The following is a 20,692-nucleotide window of genomic DNA, read 5'->3' as shown; positions in this document are numbered from 1 at the left end:
GGGGACTCAACAAGGCCTGAGTCACACATGTTATTGCCTGTTGGAAATGGCTAAAGGCATTTCCCCAAACCTGAAAAGGATGCATTTAATTGATTGTTTGCTGCCAGACAGCTCAGGGCATCTTAATCTACATGTTATTGCCTCCTACTGGCCAAACACCTGAACAGCCGTAGGCTATTCCCCAATCTGACAATGCTTCTGTAGGAAACCATACCCTTTGAAGTGTATATCTCCACCTTGCCTTAGGACAATTTGTGTTAATTAAAAGCAAGGGGTCCTGAGACAAGGAGAACTTAGCTTCTTTAGCTAGGCTCCTCTGACCCCCCAATGCCTTTCAAAATTATTTTTCGTCTCTGGACTCTTACTTAAGTTACACACAGCCTTTCTCCAGAATGCTGAACCCTTCTTATATTTATATATTCCCATGACATTCACTCCTTGGAAGGAAACAGCTTTTGATTTAAAAACAAACATTGGATAAATATTCCTGACATTTGTACAGAAGCTTTACTCTGATGGAGAAGGCAATTAAGTGGGTGTAGTTAAGAACAAATAAGGTAGCCCCAGTATCTACAAGAGCTTGCTTTAGTTTTGTTTTTGTTTTTTTTCTAACCCCTATTTCAGTTTTCTAGAATCCTTAAAGTGGACAGACTTCTCTACAGGTGTTTTCTTACAAATCGTACTTAGTAATTCTGTTGCTTTTGCTTTCAGAAACCAGTAGGTATATTAATTGGAATAGGTTGGAGTAGCCAGGATTACATGTTCTAACAGTAACATTTCTTTGTGAACCAATCAGGATCAGGAAAAAATTGGGAACAACTGTTGGTTCCTCTCTGGCTGAGAGCAGCTTTTCTGCAAAGGGAGCTTCTGGAATGCTTAGTCTCATTTTTCCTTAAGTCAGGAGGGAGTGCTAGAGGAGGACACAGAAGGGGAAGGGATAAGGGAAGAGAAAGGACACGTCTGGACAAGGAAGCTCGGAGAGCAAAAGGTATAGTGGAAGCTATAGAAGGGGGAGAATGGGGTGTTGGCATTTATTAGCTTCAGGAGAGTTCAGAGATAGTCTTTACAATTTCTAATTCCATTTTTACAATTTCTAATTCTCATTTCCAAATCAAGATATAGGTCCCATTCATTCAATCAGTTTAATTTTAGAGCTGGCATTTTCCCCAGTTTTTTTTTTTTTCATACAAAAAATTAATTTAGGCGCCCGAAGACAACTGTATATTGGTCATTTTTAAGTTGATATTTTTCTAGTTAAATCTTTCCATTTCTGTAAAGCAGTTGCAAGTAAAGTCTTCCTATCAGGAGTGTTAATGAGGGCTGGAGTCAGGCCTAGCCTTGGAGGCACAACTTCCCATGATTTCTTTAGGTGTTTCTTCTTTTTGTTGTTGTTTGTTTTTTTGATATCTGCAGAATCTGAGCAAACTTTCTAGGGGTGTTATGCAGTATGCTGCTTATGGATTGAGTTCCATGAGGCTCATACTCCTTGCTTCTCATTCAAATCTCTTATGTGCCTGGGCTTCTCTTCCAGCTATCTAAAACAACCGGAAGGGCTCTCACCAATTTGGCTCAGTGGATAGAGTGTAGGCCTAGGGACTTAGGGGTCCTGGGTTTGATTCCAGGTCAAGGGCATGTATCTCGGTTGCAGCTTGATCCCCAGCCCTGATTGGGGCATGTGCGGGAGGCAACCAATCTATGTGTCTCATTCTCTCTTTCTGTCTCACCCCCTCCCTTCTACTCTCTCTAAAAACCAATGAGAAAATATACTTGAGTGAGGATTTATAAATAAATAAATAAATAAATAAATAAATAAATAAATAAAAACAGGAAGGGCTAGGAGCGCTGGTAGACTAAACCTTATGGGTGCTCCCCCAGAAGAGCCAGTCAGTTTAATTACAATTGTGTTGGAATTTCTCTATGGGGCTCCTGTATGTCGTGAAGAATGACCTCTGACACCTCCATAAAGACTCTTAGTTGCCTAAGAGCACCTGAGATTCGGGCCAGAAGGCATGGCCAGATATGTTACAGCCCCTTTATCTTCAGCGCTGACCGAGTTCGGCTCTCACTTATACAGTGAAGGTTTTTTGCTCAGACTCTCAGAAAATAATTCCAGTGGAAAAGCCAGAGTTAAAAACCAGCCACCTGTGTTTCCCCTGGTCTTCCCTTAGCCTGGGTTCTGTCAACGCTTAACCTTAGTTCTACCTTGAGGATTTAAAAATACAGCTCACGTAAAGTCAGATTCTCTACCACAAGCAAGGGAAGGTCCTGGATCCAACAGACAACTTAGCCACGTTCACCTGACAGGCAGGGAACTGGCGGGCTCAGTGGGCCCTTTTTCGGATCCTAGCACCAGGCTGGGTCTGCACGGTGGTCCTAGCTGAGCTTCTTTGGAATCCCGCCGCACTATGCCAAGTAAATGTCAATATAAGAAGCATTCAAGCCTGTGCAGGATTTTTGTTATTTTATTGGAGCCAAACTGTCAACAATTGCGGGGAAGCAAAAACTCAATGGATTGAAATAATGCTCTAGAAGATGGCAGTGTTGCACCTTATTTTATACATTACAATCAAAAGTGGAGATGTATGTGGGTCCCATGAACTACATTGGTAATAGATTAGGGAGGCAGGAGAAAGCAAAGCAAGGAAATCTCTGGGAATGGATAAAAAGTAAAATGATAGACACATACTTCTTTTATACAGGTAGATGCAGGAGAGTTAGCACTCAGCAATGAACTCAAGAACAATGAGCGGATTTGTGGTCTCTGCAGAGCACAGAGCAGTGCCTGTGCTTTGAGGGGTCTGGAAAAAGGAAAATTCCTTTGACATTCCAAAGATTTGTTACAGTAGATGCCCACAAACAATAGACAGGCTCCTTTAAGGTAAAGATTGACTTTGTCATGGAAGATGCTGGCCTAACACATGACTACACACCATAACCTTCTTTTAGTTAACAAGTTTTAATTTCAGGCCATACTTTGTAGTTAGTTTAGGTTTCTGAGTTTGAAAGGCTGCCATGCAGGCCTTACCTGAGCTAGTCACAGGTGAGCGTGTGACCCCCTTTTCATCCACACTCCCCTTCAATCACTTGTGTCCCACCTCTTGCCACCAATCATGTCCCTCTGTCCCACCACAGGGAAGAACCCATCAAAGACCTGTGTGCTGCAAGCAGCTGAAGCTTCCTCATCACCTTGCAGGCCTGGCCGGCACACCCACCGTGCTCAACATGCCAGTGCCCATGAACCTCTTCTCTACCTGGGAGGTGGACTGCTCCAACCCCAGCTGCGTTCCCAGGTTGTGCAGCCTGACTTTAAAGAAACTGGTGATCTTGAAGGAACTAGAGAAGGAGCTCATCTCCATGGTGATAGCAGTGAAAATGCAAAGCTCCAAGGGCATCCTGAGGTCCCATGAGATTGTGCTGCCCTCCAGTGGGCAAGTGGAGACAGACCTGGTGCTGACCTTCTCCCTGCAGTCCTCATACTTCCTCAAGAGAGAAGGCAACAAGCTACAGATCATGCTGCAGCAGAGGAAGTGCTATAATAACAGGATCATCCTGGGCTATAAGACACTGGCCACAGATGCCATCCAAATGCCTGAAGTGATTCAGCGACCCCCCAAGGGTGGCCAAATGCTGAGTCTCTGCAGCAGCTTCAAGGAGGCCTCCACCAAGGTGGCTGAAATCTGGATCTCCTCCCTGTCCAGTCAACCCATCGACCGCGAGGATAGCTCCACGCAGGACAGCTCCAAGGCCAAGTCCATGGATAGTTACATTGAGGGGGAGTCTGAGAGCTTCTCCTCTGAGATGGAGACCAGCTACAATGTCGTGCACAGGCAGGACATGAATGAGGATGACTTGAGCTGGGGCAGCCCAAGAGGCAGCAGCGATCCATGCAACGAAACTTGAAGCAGAAAGTCATGGCGCTGCTTCCCAGATTCATTGTGTCAGAGGAGGTCCTGGACTCGAATCAGGACCCTGCGGAGCATGTCCCGGAGGTGGAGGACCTGGACCTTTTGTATGACAGTCTTGAGAAACCCAGTGACAGTGGCCCAGACATGAAGGACGATGACAGCATTCTCAGTCCCCACAAGACCAAGCTCAGGCCATACTTTGAAGGCCTGCCACACTCCAGCTGGCAGACAGACAGGAGGAGCATCCCAAGTACCCGGAGCCAGAAGGAGCCTCCGAGTCTGGTCAACATGCCTGCGAAGACCCAGGGTCCAGGCCGCAAGCAGCTGAGTGATAGTGTCTCCGTCTTGGTGGCCTACAGCACACCCACCACCAAGGTGGACAAGATTTGGATCTTCTCCCTGTCCAGCCAGCCCATCAGTCACCTGGACAGCACCATGCAGGCCAGCCCCAAGGCAGAGTCCACGGATAGCTTCTCCGAGGGAGAGTCTGAGATCATCTTCTCTGACCTGGAGGCCCGCTACAATGCCGTCCGCAGGCATGACCTGGATGAGGATGACTTGGACCTGGAGAACCTGATAGTAAGAAGGAGGCCCATGACCAGGCGAGAGAAGTACCAGCAGAAAGTCGCAGTGTGGCTACGCAGGTTCCAAATGATGGAGGAGGTCCTGGAGTCAGAGCAGGACCCTGTGGAGCAAGACCCCGACGTGGCCCAGGACCTGGCCCTTCTGTTTCACAGGCTGGTGAACCCCAGCGACAGTAGCTCAGACACGGAGGATGATGACTGCCTCCTAACCCCACCCATGCCTGAGCTCATGACAAACTCTGAAAGCCTGTCAAGCGGCCCAGACCTGGAGGACGATGACAGAGTCCTCAGCACCCCCAAGCTCAAGCCCAAGCCATACTTTGAAGGCCTGTCAAGTGATACTGGCTCCGAGTCAATGGCGCACAACATACCCACCCCTGGGGAGCAGGAGGCACAGCCTGAGGACAGCCTGGAGGCAGAGACCTCTGCCCTGGACATGTCTACAAAGAAGAAGCTGCCACCCAGTGGGCGCATCACCAAGACCGAGTCTCTTGTGATCCCCTCCAGCAGTTCCAAGGGGAAGCAGCCTGCCCACCGGGGCTGGAACAGGTCCCTGAACGAGTCATCCAACAGCCTGGACAAGGAGCGCTGCCCAGACCTGCGGAGCCAGCTGCAGATCCCCAGGAAGACAGTGTACGACCAGTCAAAGCACAGTCTCATCTCCAATGACTATCTGCCAAAGATCATCATCCTTGTCAGACAGTCAGGGCCAGTTCCTGTCAGATGTCCTGCAGCAGCACACACTGCCCGTGGTGTGCACCTGCTCCACAGTTGATGTCCAGGAAGCCTTCAGCACCATCATCTCCCACATACAAAGATACTGCAACTGCCATACCCAGGCCCCGATGCCAGTGAAGATCGCGGTGGCGGGGGCGCAGCACTGTGCTGCAGGTCTTCGTGGAGCAGCTGTCCCACAAGACCCCCGACTGGTTGGGCTACATGCGCTTCCTGGTCATCCTGCTGGGTTCCCACCCCGTGGCCAGCTACCTGGGCTCTGTGGATTACTGCTTCAGCCACCTCTTCCAGGACCTGGCCAGGCGAGACCTGTTCCACAACCTGGAGGCCCAGAGCACCGTGCAGGACACACTGGACATTGTGTCAAGAATCACAGAGTACTTCACGGGGGCCAACTGTGTCCACCAGCTACCCATCTCTGAGGCTATGCTCATCTCCAAGCAGAAGAGCCCAGATGAGGAGTCCTCACAGAAGTTCATTCCCTTCGTGGGGGTAGTGAAAGTTGCAATAGTGGAACCATCTTCAGCCACATCAGGAGACACGGATGATGCGGTCCCTTCATACTCCAATGTGCTTTTGACCCCCGCCAGGCAGCCCTCACCCAACCTACCCTCCTCCCCGTCAGTGAGTGGGGGCCTGTCCTCCGCCAGCCAGGGTGTCGGCGCTGAGCTAATGGAGCTGCAGGTGGATTACTGGACAGCAGCCCAGCCCACAAACAGGAAGAGAGGCGGGGAGAAGACAGACATGCCTACCACCAAAAGCACACTCAAGTGCACCTTCCGGTCTCTGCAGGTCAGCAGGCTGCCCAGCAGTGGCCAGGCCGCAGTTCACGCACACAATGTCCATGACCGTGGTCATCAGGGAGAAAAACAAGACAGTGATGTTATTGCCCAAGAAAGCCAAGGGCAAGGATGGGGGAGTCCAAAAGGCAGTGCATCCAGGGCATCGGCTGCCTGGTCAACTCAGCCAAGCACCAGCAGAACATGCTGCAGGTCCTCATCGACAGCGTGGAGTAGAAGGACGTGAAGTTCTTCCAGCTGGCAGCCCAGTGGTCCTCCCACGTCAAGCACTTCTCCATCTGCATCTTCGGACACTCCAATCCCACTGTCTAGCCCTGCTCCTCCCCCTGCCCTTCACCCTGCCGCGGCCACGCCCAGGAGGCCCAGCTGCTTTTCTGTTAACATATCAACAGATATGTTACTACAGAGACAGATGCTGGAAATGCATAGAGAAACCTTTTTAAATGTGAATGTACTCACAATCTGGAAACTAACAGGGTGGCCTCCACTGGGAGCCCCCAGCTGCTCTGCTTATTAACCAGAACGCTCTGGCAGGTGGGAGGTCAGGTGGGCAGTGTTTAGCTGGAGAATCAAGGAAGGTGTGTTTTGGCCTCAGGACCGCCCAACACTCGCAACAAGAAGGGTTCTAACATTGGAGACCTGCCCTTCCTGGAAGCCAGGACTCTGTTTCCCCGGAGAGCCAGGTCTGGCTTGTGCCCAGACTTAGAGCTGGGCAGCCAGAGGCCAAAGGCTGGCTCCCATTGGGGGCATCCTGAGCGCAACAAGGAGGCTGGTCAGCCTATTCCTGGGCCCCAGCTGCCAACCGGCCAAGTGGCCCCAGCACCACCTATCTCTGGTTCCCAATGAACTCCAGCCTCACAGAGCGAAGTGAAAAAAAGACCTGTGTGGTGCAAACCGCCCAGGCACACTGACCGGACAAACCAGTGCCCACCTTCCTGGTCAGCAACCCACCTTCGTCCCTACCTCTTCAGGTTATTACAGAACATTTGCTGCCACCCAACAGGTGTTGGACCAACTATTTACCAGGTGAGCACCCTGCCGCTCCACAGCACCTGCTGGCTGTGAAACTTCAGGTCACTGCCTCTCTCTGAGTGTTTCTTTCTCTCAACATGAGGTGAATCAAGGAGCAAACTCATAGGGTTATTGTAGGGACTCTGTGGGGTATTCCCTGGAAAGCTTTATGTGGGTGCCTGGACAGTGAAGAGGTCTGCTGGAGGGGTTGTGGTTGTGCTAATTGGTCATTTTCTCTTCCTCGTGGTGAAGCCTCTGCCTCATTTGTGATTCTCCTCGGGCCTTGGGCTAAGCTCTTTTCTCATTTGATAAAGAGACTGGAGAGTCCATTAGGGGTCCTTGTCCTGAGTGAAGCCAGAACAGAAATCCCAGAGGTGAGCAGTGGGGCCCCAGGCTCAGTCAGCTCTGTGATGGGGCTGGTTTGGGCTCATTCATTCAGTAAATGTATTAGAAGCCCTACTAGGTACAGACACGTTTCTAGGCACTGACCATAATCCAGTGCACAGAGCAGATCCCAAGCCTGCACTCCACAGCTTCCTTCTAGTCAGGAGCGATTCAGTCGCATGAGGCTGCACAGGCAGGTAGTGTCCACAGGACAGTTGATGTCACATCCTCCTGGTTTCCTCTGTGTATGGTTGCATCTTCCCATATTGTGAAGAGGATGGTGGACTGCCTGACCAGCAGAAAAAGTGAGTGGGCTTTGGGTCAGAGCCCTGAGGGGAGTATGGGGACTGTGATTTGGAGGTACTGGCAGAACCCTGAATCCCACACATCATGGGATTTCTGCAAGAGGATAGAGGTCTGAGAGCTTCTCCTAGAAATAAGGAAATGTGTCAAAGAGAGCTTGGATGTGGATTTGGCTGGTGTGGGAGAGCAATGGGAGGTCAGTGGACAGAGTCATCCCCTCAGAAAATCCATACCTATCCCCTCCTAATCCCAGCCCTGCCTCCACCCCTATCCAGGGCCCCTGCTCACTAATCTGGTAGAACCTCCACTGTGGCAGCTTGGCTGGTGTTCCCCACCCTGCGGGACTTGAGAGTCAGTGGGAGGAGAAGAACCACACAGGAAAGCCAGTGAAATAGGCAGCACATAAGTGCAGGAGCCAAAGTTTGAGGTGTTAGGAGGGCCCTGGGAAGCCAGGGCTGGAGACGGAGTTATTTTGTTTGCTCATTGGCCAGATATTCCTGGAGCACCTATTGTGTGCCAATGAGTGCCATCAACATAGCAGACATCAGCCCTCCCTTCCCTCATGGAGTTGTTGTGGGAGGGGGCAGGGACACTGAGAGAGCATGCCAGGTTCCTCTGAAGAAGGGGACAGGTGGTCACCTCATTGGTCAAGTGCTCTCAGTTAAGACAGCTTTCTGCCAGTCCCTCCTGGGTGACCAGACCTATCTCTGCCAGGACTGCCAGATTGAAGGTGAACATGGAGTAGGTATGGCTTCTGGATGGGCAAGAGCAGGAGGCACAAGACCCCAGGCTCTCTGAGTGGTGTTCTGGGAGGGCAATGTGGAAGGAAAGGCCAGGCCTCAGACTCTGCTGCTCACCTCTCTTTCTCTCTAGGGCCATCTCCTCCATCCTGGACATCTGGCTGGACCAGTACCTTCAAGATTTTATTCAGCTCCAGAATTTCCCTGCCTGATGATGATGTTCGCTTCCCTAGAGCTCAACATTCCAGGCCCAGACCTGGAGCAGCAGGCCCAGCTTCTCCATTCACAGCTGGAGCACCTTGAGCCCCCTGAGGCAGAGAGAGGATGAGGAGGCCTGGGGGTGGATGATGTGGGTGAGTGGGGGGCTAAGCCACACAGAGAAGAGCTCCCAGAGGCTGGGGTTAGGCAGGAGCAAAAAGTCGCTCTGGTCACTATCCCATGGCCTGCAGTCTGGAGGACTTTCTGGGTGGGCTCTTGAACTGAGACTTCAGCGATGCAGATGAGAGGTTTTCTTCCTTTGGAAGGCATTCGAGGCAGTCATGGTGATAACATGTTCTCTTCTGGGATCTACAGAACCAGCTCCAGAGCAAGATCAAGAAAGACCTCAAGAGGCAACGCCAACTCTAGTGGCCTCCCCAGAGCCAGAGCAGGCTCCGGGCACAGCCTTCACTGACCTCCAAGAGGCAGAAGAACCACCTGCAGCTTGTGGGCGACTCGCCTCAGCTCCTGCGAGGCCTGTGGTCCCCGATCCTGGGCCGCAGCGTGTGTCAGCTGCCACGGCAGAGAGGGCTCTCCCCTTTAGATAGTTTTTGAATATTTGTGTTTATGTTATATATGCTTAGAATTCAACTGTATTTTTCTTATACTACTGAGTAAAATACAATCTGTCTTAAAGGAAATAGAATGTAATGCAATTAAAACTAAATTTAATTTAAGTTAAATCAAATTTAACTATGAACCTTCAGAGTGTTGTGCAAGTCCATTTTTTTCTGGGCCTCGGTCCTGTTGTTATGAGTTACAGGTTGAGAATAGGTTATCTCTGAGAAGCCATCTAGCTCTAAGGATGTGGCATCTTGAGACTCAAGACAATGAGGCTCTGGTGGGATTGACCAATGTGCATTTGCACAGGGATCCTTTAAGTCAGGGCTATCCCTGGGCACTTCATTTGACTTCACCTCCTACCAGCACATGGGCAAATTATGGTCTTAAACCAACCCCTCCCCTCCTCAGCTTCCATTTTGCAGAAAATTGTAGGGTTTAACCAACAGAAAAAAGTTCCTGAACACTGCACCTGGGATAGAAACTCCACCCTGCTCCACTCCCATTGAACAGCATCCTGAGCATCACCTCTGTTGATGCAGAGCATTGAAGAGGTGTCAGGGGACAGGAAATATCTCTTCTCTTCCACAGGCATTGCCTCCAAATCTCCTCTGATGTCAGAGCCTCTCTCAGCTCTCAGCCCCCGAGCACTTGTTCAGCTGGGGCCTTTTTCTAAGGCTCTCTGTCTCACCTGGGCCCAGAGACAATTACTTCCACCTGAACAAGGTTGTGCACGTGCCCTGGCTTCTCACTTTACATCAGTCCTCCAAACACCCTGGAGAGACCAGACTAACACCCTCCTACGGCACCATGCCATGGCCGAAGCTACAGTGTCTCAGGACAAGCGGGTATAAACATTGGACCAGACTCATACCCCTGCCTCAAGGAGATCACCTCTCTGGTTGACACAGGTATGAAAAACAATTCTAATAGAATGTGATGAGTTCTACAGTTGACCTTTACCATAAGCATGGAGAACATGAGCCAATTGGGGGATCACACACAAGGCTCTCTTTAGGATGTGATTCCTAAATCATACCAGAAAATGAGTAAGTATATGTCTATCCACTTCATCCTAATTTTTAATGGACCATGGCAATGGCGGTAAGCACTGTGAGATTAAACAGAGGTTGGAGAATTCAAGGGACATTAGGTCCACCTTAGAGGCCATGGTCAGTAGACTTGTACGTACTACCAATGGCCTTGGAAGTGGGGCCTCCGACCGAGCGGGAAGCAGCTCCTCCTTTCGGAAGGTCGGGACTATGGTCTCCACAGCAGCTGGTTACTGTTTCAAATTACACTTTTTAACCTGGCCTCACTTTCCAGGGTCCTTGCCTAAGTTTCACAGCCGACTTCGAAACTGGAGGTTTTTACATCTTTGATTGCTGTTAACATTAGATGCAATGGACCTCAGAATTTGAACAATTATATTTTAACAAAAAAAATAGTTTTAGAGTAATGACTAGGAACTGCTAGGTACTAGAGATCAGTGAAGCTAAAATAAGTGTTTTTCCTCCCTAATTTGGAATACAGTCATACGGGGACAACGACATGATGTAGTTCCCATAGTACACGTGGGCGTAGGTGACAGGCAGCATAAAGGGGAAAGAGCACATTTCTTTATGGAGAAGTAGTCTGTGTCCACTTCCAAGGAGGATCCCTAGAGAGGAGTTCAGATTTCTAGTTTGTTGAGATATATCATATTAAACAGGAAGGTGAGGAATTGAAAGATATTTGAGGCAGAGGGAAGCATTAGAAAAATTGAATGAGTCGGGAAACAATAAGATATGTTGGTTGGGGTTGCAGGTACTGGGACCATCAGGAGGTAAGTTCCCAGGACAGGAACAGGGATGGCTGAGCAGAGAGGAAGTCAGAGACCAGCTCTGGGGGCCTTGGCAGGATGGTTCCTAGCAGAGACCAGCAGTCCTGGTGCAGGAGTGAGAAGACAAGTGGAGGGATTGGTTCAGGCTGGGAGGTTTGCAGGGAGGGTGTGGCCCACAGGTTGAGAACCGCTAGCAGGGTTGCCTAAGACAGTGGTTGGCAAACTCATTAGTCAACAGAGCCAAATATCAACAGTACAACGATTGAAATTTCTTTTGAGAGCCAAATTTTTTAGGCTTAAACTACTTCTAACACCACTTCTTCAAAATAGACTCACCCAGGCCGTGGTATTTTGTGCAAGAGCCACACTCAAGGGGCCAAAGAGCCGCATGTGGCTCGCGAGCCGCAGGTTGCCGACCACGGGCCTAAGACCATCGGAAAACAGATATTTACATTACGATTCATAACAGCAAAATTACAGTTATGAAGTAGCAACGAAAATAATTTTATGGTTGGGGGTCACCACAACATGAGGAACTGTATTAAAGGGTCACGGCATTAAAAAGGTTGAGAACCACTGTCCTAAATGATGACAAGCTGCAGAGGATGGGCAGGAGAGGATGTCCCTGAAGTGGAGGGAGGTGATGGTCTCAGAACTGAGATGCTAATGAAACGGTGAGAGTAGGAGATGGAGGAGTCAACCACATGTACCAATACCTCACCCACCAAGTTTCCTGCAGGTGGGACAGAAGGAGATTTTGGAGGCAGTTGCCTAATTTCTCCCTGAAGAATGTGGCCTGATTGAGGGGTTAGCAGGAGACTGTGAGTAGGAGGTAGGGAGTGACCCAGCTGGATGCAGCAGGGACGTGTCTAGAGGTGGCCCTGGATGTACAGGTGAGTGCTGACTGGCCTCCTGGCACCATGGAGAGGCCCCATCTGTGGGAGAGCCAGCACTTGCTGAGAAAGCACTAGTGTCCTGCTTGTTTCTGAACTCCTCAGCCCCAAGCACATTTTATGACCTCAAAGAGCCCAAGGGTAATGACATGCCCCTTCCTATGATAGGTAAGGGAAACTGTCACCTATGATGCTCAGCATGAGCTCTCCCCTCCTCCCTCGTGCCCTCTCCTCCCCGCTCCTCTTCAATCTTCTCTCACTTGCTGCCCAGACACTCTCTGGACTCCAGCACTAGCTTTACTCCTCACGCCTGGAACACCCAGCGCTCTGTGCTTTCCCCAGACACCCAGCTCCCAGCATTTAGCAAACCATTGCGAGGATCAGCTCAGCAGACAGGCTCTCTCACCTCCACAAGACACACACACAGGCTAAAACACACACACACACACACACACACACACACACACACACACACACACACACACACAGGGACAGGCACAGCCCAGAAGCCCAGGACACAGGACAAGGGATCCAGTCCTCTGGGCACTGCTGAGTGTCCCGTGCACAGTGACCAGAGCCCATGTGACCCCAAAGCCCTCCACCCAATGCCTACTTCAGTGGTGCCATCTCTCCTATGTCCCTGGGGTCGTGCTGGGCAGGAAGCGGGGACATGAGGCACCGTGTTCACACCTCCCTCGGCGCCTGCTCCCTGCAGTTCCTGGATCCCCAGATGCTGATCCCGGCTTGAGAAGGAAAAGCATGGCTGGGGCCAGCAGGATGCTCTGCACAGCTGACCCCGGGACCTGGCATGCTGGCTGCGCTAGGGAGCAGGGTGGACAGAGGTCCTGCTGAGAGAGGTGGTCAGTCAAAGGGAGGGCATTTTCCTGGCACATTCCTGGGTAATGCCCCCATGGAGAATCCACAATTACATTCACCAAGAAGGGGCAGTTCTGACAGCATAAGTAGCCAAAGAAAAGGAGGAAACAGGCCATATCTGAGCAAGGGATACTTTATTGTTTCTTGGCTGGGCTGGGCTCACTGTCCTCCTCCAGAACAGAGCAGGGCTCTGTGGCTATGATTGTGGTAGTCCGTGGCTATGATACCCAACACTGACAGGAACTCAGAAAATTCAATCTTCGTATCCTTATTCTTGTCCTCGTCCTCAAAGATATGGGCCAAGAAATCTTTGCCCCTGGAAAAAATAAATTCAGTCCCAAAAGTGTTATGGGTGGAAGATGAGGAGGAGGCAGAGAAGGGGAGAGAAGCACCTGGGGCTGCACAGGTGTAGCTGGTGTGGGCCAGTGGGGGGTGTCTGGGGATGATTGGAACCTTAGCATTACCCTGCAGGTCACTGAGGGAGATTCCTTGGACCAAATATCAGCATGAAAGAGAGACCTAGTGGTGGTGGGCAGACTCTGGCCAGAGCTTCACTGATCAATGAGCTGGTGGGTGGGTAGTCTTTAGACCCAGACCCGCTCCCCCCCACCCACTTCCAGGACCCCATCTACCTAAGTTCTACCCAGAAACTAAAGATAGGCCCTACCCCTTGTCTCTTCATTCCTAACCCTCCTCTCTTATCTCCTAAATCTTCCATGCTCAGTGCCCTCTTTTGCTCACCTATTCTCTGTGTCACCTAGTAGCCTCTATTTTTGTAATCAGTTCAGTATATTCTGTCAGACTAAATCAGGTCTACGAATGAGCTTTTCATTGTAATGAAATGTGTTAAAGTTTATCAGCCATGGAATCTCTATCGCCTTCCCTTGCATCTCAGAGAACTTAATGGAGGCTTCTAGAGGCAGAGCCTGAGCCTATGGGCTTCAGTCTCCTGGATGGACAGTGACAAGTGGGAGGGGACCCATTCTTTACTCTCCTATTTGACCACCTCATAACCACCCTTGATCTCCAGATGCCTTTACACTTGGCCACCTGTTTCATCTCTTTCATCCTGATAATAACTCAGGAGAGTCCTCTTAGGGCTTTTGGCAGATGAGAATATGGAGGATGAGAGAATGGGATTGACTTGTCCAAGTTCCTCTGCCATGCCAGGGCCCAAGCAACCTTGAGAAGTCACCCAGACTTACACAGGCCTTGAGGAAGTTAGGGAAATTCTCCTTCAGCATCTTCAGCAGGCCCTGCTTGTCAATTGTGTCATCGGGTTTGGTATATTTGTGGAACAGGACGATCAAGTCCATCATAGACTGCTCAACTGGAGTGTGGCTCATCTTGGTTTTCAAGGAAGCTGCCAGAGAGAGAGACGGGGACTTTTGTTATCCTTCCCCCCAGGTGAGGGTCCCTAAGTCAGGACGATGGGGTGGGAACTGGGCATCCAGTGAAGGGAGGCTCAGGTGGAGCAGAAGGAACTGTATCACCCTAGGAGGTGGGATGAGAAGCTCATAAGGAGGAGAGTGTGACCAAGTCTTGGGCCTGGGCCCATACAGGTCAGGGTCCAGAGGAGATGGAGGAGAACACAGAAGCCCACTGTGGACAGAACCACAGGAGGCAGAGGCAGAGAGGGTAGGGGTCTACCACACGGAAAAGGACTGACATTTTAGTTGGAACCTGAGCCAAATATAGCATTTAGATGACTCTACTCTTCAAGAGCATCAATACCATCTGCTTCAGGGTCAACATCAGGGTTAGAGTCATGGGGACAAAACAACTTCCTGACTAGTCTGGCCTGACCTGCGCTGAGCTGCTCTTGGAACGAGACCCCTGAGGAGCCCATTGTGAACATAAAGGAAGCTGTAAGTGAAATGGGCCCCGGAGGCTCCCAGTGGTGAGTGTGAGTAGGAAGGTCAGTGTGAGCAGATATACAGCCCTGTCCTGAGCTCCTGCAAGTTTTCCTGGACCATCCCCACCAGTGGGAAAGAAGGACTGCTGACCAGTGTTGGCATCATGTTTGAAATAATCAGAAATACCTGCCTCAGTTTTAGGCTCTTGGGTGAAATGTGGGGAGATAGGCTCCTTCAGATGACCTTTGTACCTCCCTGCTATCTGGAACCCCAAGGCTAGACCACATTTAAGTAAAGAGGTCTGACTTCCCAAAGCCGGTACCTCCACCAACAGTCCGGACCCCAAGCAGAGAAATGGGACAGTGCAGCCCTCACACCGCAGACTTTCCAAAACTCTCAAGAAATGTGTATGGCTCACATATGCGGGCATCTAACAAAAACTACCATTGTATCCTGATCTGGGAGAAAGATCCTCCCTGTTATGTTCCTAACTGGAATTACCCAAGGCTTTCTGTGAATTTGGCAAAGGTCAGAGCTGAGCCCTCTGCACAGAAAGTCACTTGTCTTTCCCGCAGCTGGGGAGAAGGTCCAAAACATTAGTTGATGGGTTTCTCATCCATGTAGTGACAGATCTTCTCACCAGGACAAGGTTAGTGGGAGTCCCAGGCTTGGTTTTAGGAGAACCTCCCAGACTTTGATAGAGACACCCACTTTCCCCAGAGGTTGGGGTGCAAATTGAGTCTTCCCCAACCTGTGGTCTGAGAGTCAGGTGAGTCCAGAGAGAAGAGGAGGAGAGGAAGGGTCATTTCCTCAGCTCCCACCAGAGATGTTTCCACAGAGTTGTCACACAGGAGCCAACAGAGCAATGGGAACATTGGTCCAGTCATCTTGTAGATGAGGTCCTCAGGACCCCAGTGGAATGAAGTGACACATCTCTATTACAGGCAGAGCTCCATTACAGGCAGAGCCCCATAAGAGGCAGAGCTCCATTACAGGCAGAACCCCATTACATCTGGACCCAAGCTCCTGAATTCTCTCCCATCACTGTTTTCCCTACTCCTGCAGACAGCAGAACACACTGGGCCCTGAGCACCCCTGGCAAAGAGTCAGGTGCATACTTACCAAAGCTGACGAGGTGTCACTGAGGAGAAGGATGAGTGTGCTGTGCATCTGGGCAAAGACTCGTCCCATCTGGCTCATCCCAGGATCTGGGAGCCTTTGGGTCATGATCTCTGTCTACTTCATGGACCATTGTCCCACTCAGGGGCATACACCTAGGAGAGTGTATTCATCATGTTCCTGTAAAATCCCAGGTAACTCCCAAGGGAAAACACCTAGAGCCTTCTTCTGTCCCTCACTTCACTGGGGTCAGGGGTGTGGAAGACAATGGGATGTGTCTTAAAAGAGCGGAAATTGTGGTAGAGAAAACTGGATTTCTGAACTTAAAGAGGATGGGACTCTGAAAGGCTGCATGGTCTGTGTTTGCTCATCACCCAGTCCTTCCACAAGGTTGCTCTGACATCTAACAAAACTCTCTCCAGCGGTTTATAAGTCCATAATGATACCTCACATCACCTTACCTGTCATATTGACATTCCTCCTAAACCTTCAAAATCTTATGAGATTGTGCTGTTACCCTCATGTTGAGTACGGGGAATTGAGGGAGTAAGAGGTAAGCAAAGTTTCTATGTACACAAGGCTAATAGATAGCAAGCTCAAGATATGATCCCCAAAAAGCCTGTTTCAAAACCTCCCTCCTAACTCCACTACTAGACCTCTGGGGTCACTGCAGGGCCTGTGAACTCAAAGTCCAGGGGAGCGAGGCAGGCTCACCTCACTCCCATCTTCATGTTGAGTCCTTATTGGAGCAGTAGGAGGCAAATAGTTGGCATGACCCGCAGTGACAGACCAGGGAACACAGAGTAGTGGCTTAGCACGTCACCTGCAGGTGAGGGAACACAGGAGGTCAGAGCTCTGAGTCCTGGCGTTAGCCCCACACTCTAGAAATTCACTTAGTAGCTCCAGGGCCCATCGGGGCCCACCAAGGAAGCCACTGTCTGAACTCAGGGATGGTGACCACCATGAAATGAGCCAGCAGGAAATTGGGCAAAGTTGCCTCTCCTCCCATGATGTTGCCTTCCTATAAATTCTTCAATGATGTTTCTCCTTCCCTTATGCAAAACAATCTGCTTAGGAGTCAGTAGCCATGCCCTAGGGTCTGCTATGTTCCAACCTGCTGTGGAAAATCTAGTTCAGGAGCGGGAAACAAGAGCTTGGAGGTCAGGATGAAACCTGGGGACCTCTGGGGACATGCCATGCTGATTCACTGAAGAGTCCTTGTTCCTGCTCTCTGCTCCCCTTAGAACATCCTCCCATGGAGTAAGGGGACTGCTCAGACATTGGGCACCCTGGGACCAGGCCCACCGCTGAGCTCCCAGGTCAGGCCCCCCAATGCACCGGGCCTCCATGCTTCAGCCTGGCCTTTCTGTCCCCAGTTATGTCCATATTTGCATCAGCACCAGACCTCTCTGGTTCACTCATTTAATTTATTCTCACCCCCACTCAAAGCCTCCCAGGAAGGATACACAGAAAACCTGGAGCACGAACTGCCTTCGGGCAGGGGAACTGAGATGGCAGCCCCATTTGGGCCTTGGTGTAGCTTTTGAAATTTGAACAATGTCAAGATACTTTAAATTAGTTTTTAATTATTTTAATTTAAGTTTTGCTTTGTTCAATCCTGGCCTCACTTTCAGAGTCTGAACTATGTATAGTCCTCAGCTTCCAGAATCTAAACATCATTGATCTGTTGCAAGGTTTCTCTCTTATTACTTATATACTTATTTTCCCTTAATCTTCATTACTATTCAATTCCCCACAAAAAGCTAAAAAAAGAAATATATGTTTTCTGTTTATTTTTATGAATACTCATCAATGTAAATGATTATTTTGGCCTATGTTCTATCTATGCCCTTTATTTGATATAGATCAATCACACAAAAAAATACAACAAACTACAATGTACAGCCCAATGAATTATCTCTAACACCTGTGACTGCCACCCAGGTCAATGAATAAAATATTGCCACCACCCCTACAAGTCACTGCCCCTTTCCTCTCTTCCCCAAAACCATCACCTGGACTTTTATGGTAAGGCTCTCTCTTTGTTTCATTTGTATTTTACCACTTAAGCAAATTTACTTGAAGGGGAACTATTCTGTATATTCCTCTGTGTCTGCATTAGTTTGCCCAGTATTACATTTATAAGCTATATCCATGTAGTATTGTTTGTTCGTCATTGTATGCTTTATATCTTGGTATGAATATCACATCATTTTCTATAATTCTGCTTTAGATATCACATGCCCTTAATTTCCTTGTTTTCCTTTTGTATGGTTTCCAGCTCAGGTGACAGGGCTTTTGACCTCTGACCTCCTGTTCCCGTGGGGATCAGCCACCCTGTCTTGTGAGGATCAGCCACCCTGGTTGTGTAAGTCCTGGGTGTTTAAGGAAGAAGAAGGGGTTGAGCCCATGCTTCAGGGACCAACTTCAAAACAGCCCTGTTTATTGTCAGAGACATTTGTGTTTGCAACTATTGTGACTAACAGCCAAGTCCCACCCCAGCATCTCCCTTATTACTCCCACCACCAGAAAGGCTATAGGTATCTTGCAATCCCTGAGCCAATAGTCCTTTGGCAACATGGTCTACACATCCAGGTCAATCACTTGGAACCATCTCAGAAGCATTTACTGTTTATCCTGAGCCTCTCTTTCATTCATCCCAATGGACTCTGGACCCCAGCTGTCCTTGGCTGTTTGGAACTGAGACCTGGACCATTTGTTCAAGGTACAAAATTTAAGGAGAATCCACTGAGCACCACTCACTGTGCTTTAGAATAAACATATGGCAAGAGAAATTTTTAAAGAATTTATCTCCCTTAATGCTCACACTTTAGAAGTGAAGACAAAAAGTATAAAATAGAAACTGTGGATGCTGGAGATGTACAATGACACACTCTATAACCCAAAAAGAGAGGAGGAGAGGTGGACCGAGATACCTTAGATGTGGCATTTGAATGCATGGCAACACATAGTGTTCAAGCAAGCAAACCAGGGAAAGAGATTCCAGACCATGACATGTGAGCAAAACTACAGTGCAGAACAGATGTGACATCAGGAGGGCAGAAACAAGTCTAGAGCCAAGGGTGTTGGAAGTGAGAGGTTTGGGACAGGCACCAACTATGTCCAACCCAGTACCCAACCCCTCATCTGAACTAACAGAGCCCGGTTTTGCTTGGGGGTTGGAGTGCCCAGTACGTCCATGTGTATCTGATCTTGTCTAAGCCATTCTGACAGTCCGGTCCCTGCTTTCCCTATGCCCCTTGCAACCAAGAGTGAACATGTGTCCCACCAGTTCTGCCTAATGAAACTGAGTGATGCTGGGCCAGGCTTCTGGGACTCTGCTTTTCTGACAGAAGGGGACAGGGAGAGCTGGCCCTGCCATGCCTCAACCCATGCCTGGGTTGCTGGTCCTGGACACAGGCAGTCATCAAAAAATACTTACCCAAGTGAGTTGAAGAGTTACAACTTCATAAAAACCTCCAAATGAATGACTTTTAGAAACTATTCATAATTGCCCCAAACTGGAAGTAACCAAGATGTCTTTCAAAAGGTGAATGAATAAACAAACTGTGGTAAGCCATACAGTGGAATGTTATCCAGCAAGAAAAAGAATTGAGCTATCAAGCCACACGAAGACATGGAGGAAACTACAAGGATAGTGCTGCGTGAAGGAAGCCATTCTGAAACAGCCACATACTGTGTGATTTCAAATATATGACGTTATAGAAAAAGCAAAACCCAATATATTGACAATAAAAATATCAGTAAATCATCAAGATTCAGGATAGGAGGGGATGGCTGAATAGGTGGGGCACCGGTGATTTTTAAGGCAATGAAACTACTTTGCATGATATTGTAATGATGAATAAGTGGCATTACACATTTGTCAAAAAACCACAGAATTTCACAATACGAACTGAGCCCTAGTTAAACCATGGACTTTAGTTCATAATAATGTATCAATATTGGTTCATTAATTATAACAAATGTTCCACGCTAATTAAGATGTTAATAAACAGGGGACATGGTGGGGAGAGGGGGTATATAGGAAATAAACTTTCTGTTCCAAAATTGTCTGCCAATCTAAAGCTGTTGTAAAAATTAGAGTATCCTATCTAATAAAGAGGTAATATGCAAATTGGCCATCACTCCAACACACAAGATGGCCGCCCCCTTGTGGACACAAGATGGTCGGCAGGGGAGGGCAGTTGGGAGGGACCAGTCCTGCAGGGGAGGGCAGTTGGGAGGGACCAGGCCTGCAGGGGAGGGCAGTTAGGGGCGACCAGGCCTGCAGGGCAGGGTAGTTGGGGGTTACCAGGCCAGAAGGGGAAGGCTGTTAGGGGTGACTGGGCTGGCAAGGGAGGGCAGTGGGGGGCAATTGGGCCAGAGGTCTGGTGGGATCGGCCCTAAACAGGCAGTCGGACATCCCTTGAGGGATCACAGATTGGAGAGGGTGCAGGCTGGGCTGAGGGACACACTCCCCCCATGCATGAATTTCATGCGCATGGCCTCTAGTCTACACTAATAAAAGAGAAACATGCAAATTGACTGTACCTCCGCTACACCCACAAGCCACACCCACCAGCCAATCAGGAGTGAGTATGCAAATTAACCGGTCAAAGATGGCGGGTAAATTTGCATATGCAGGCCAAGCGGGCAGCGCCATGACCCGCCCCTGGGGGTCCGGGTCCATTGGGGGCCAGATGCCGCTCACCAGGTACCAGTCCATTGGGGCCCCGGGGAGGCGGGGTTGGCAGCACCAGACGCCACCTGCAGGGTCCAGGTCCATCGCAGGCCCCGGGAGGGCAGCGGGCCCGCCTAGCCATGCAAGTGGGGCCCTGGGAA

The 20,692-nt window shown here is 49.5% G+C and overlaps 2 pseudogenes across 2 annotated transcripts; one reads left to right on the top strand and one right to left on the bottom strand.

The window, feature by feature from the left end:
* The first annotated feature begins 3,222 nt into the window (after positions 1 to 3,222).
* On the top strand, positions 3,223 to 6,336 carry LOC308237294 (phosphofurin acidic cluster sorting protein 2-like; annotated as a pseudogene). The gene is made up of 2 exons: positions 3,223 to 4,280; positions 4,878 to 6,336. The product of its transcript is annotated as a phosphofurin acidic cluster sorting protein 2-like (transcript).
* Positions 6,337 to 13,031: 6,695 nt separating this feature from the next.
* LOC308237293 (protein S100-A7-like) lies at positions 13,032 to 14,218 on the bottom strand (annotated as a pseudogene). Its single transcript has 2 exons — positions 14,068 to 14,218; positions 13,032 to 13,188 (listed from the first exon to the last, which is right to left on the bottom strand). The product of its transcript is annotated as a protein S100-A7-like (transcript).
* Positions 14,219 to 20,692: the final 6,474 nt, after the last annotated feature.

The sequence above is a fragment of the Plecotus auritus genome, assembly GCF_963455305.1.
Source record: "Plecotus auritus genome assembly, chromosome: 12".
In the NCBI taxonomy this organism is placed as follows: Eukaryota; Metazoa; Chordata; class Mammalia; order Chiroptera; family Vespertilionidae; genus Plecotus; species Plecotus auritus.
Note: the sequence above shows the minus strand (reverse complement) of the source record. Positions and strands in the feature narration are given on the sequence as shown.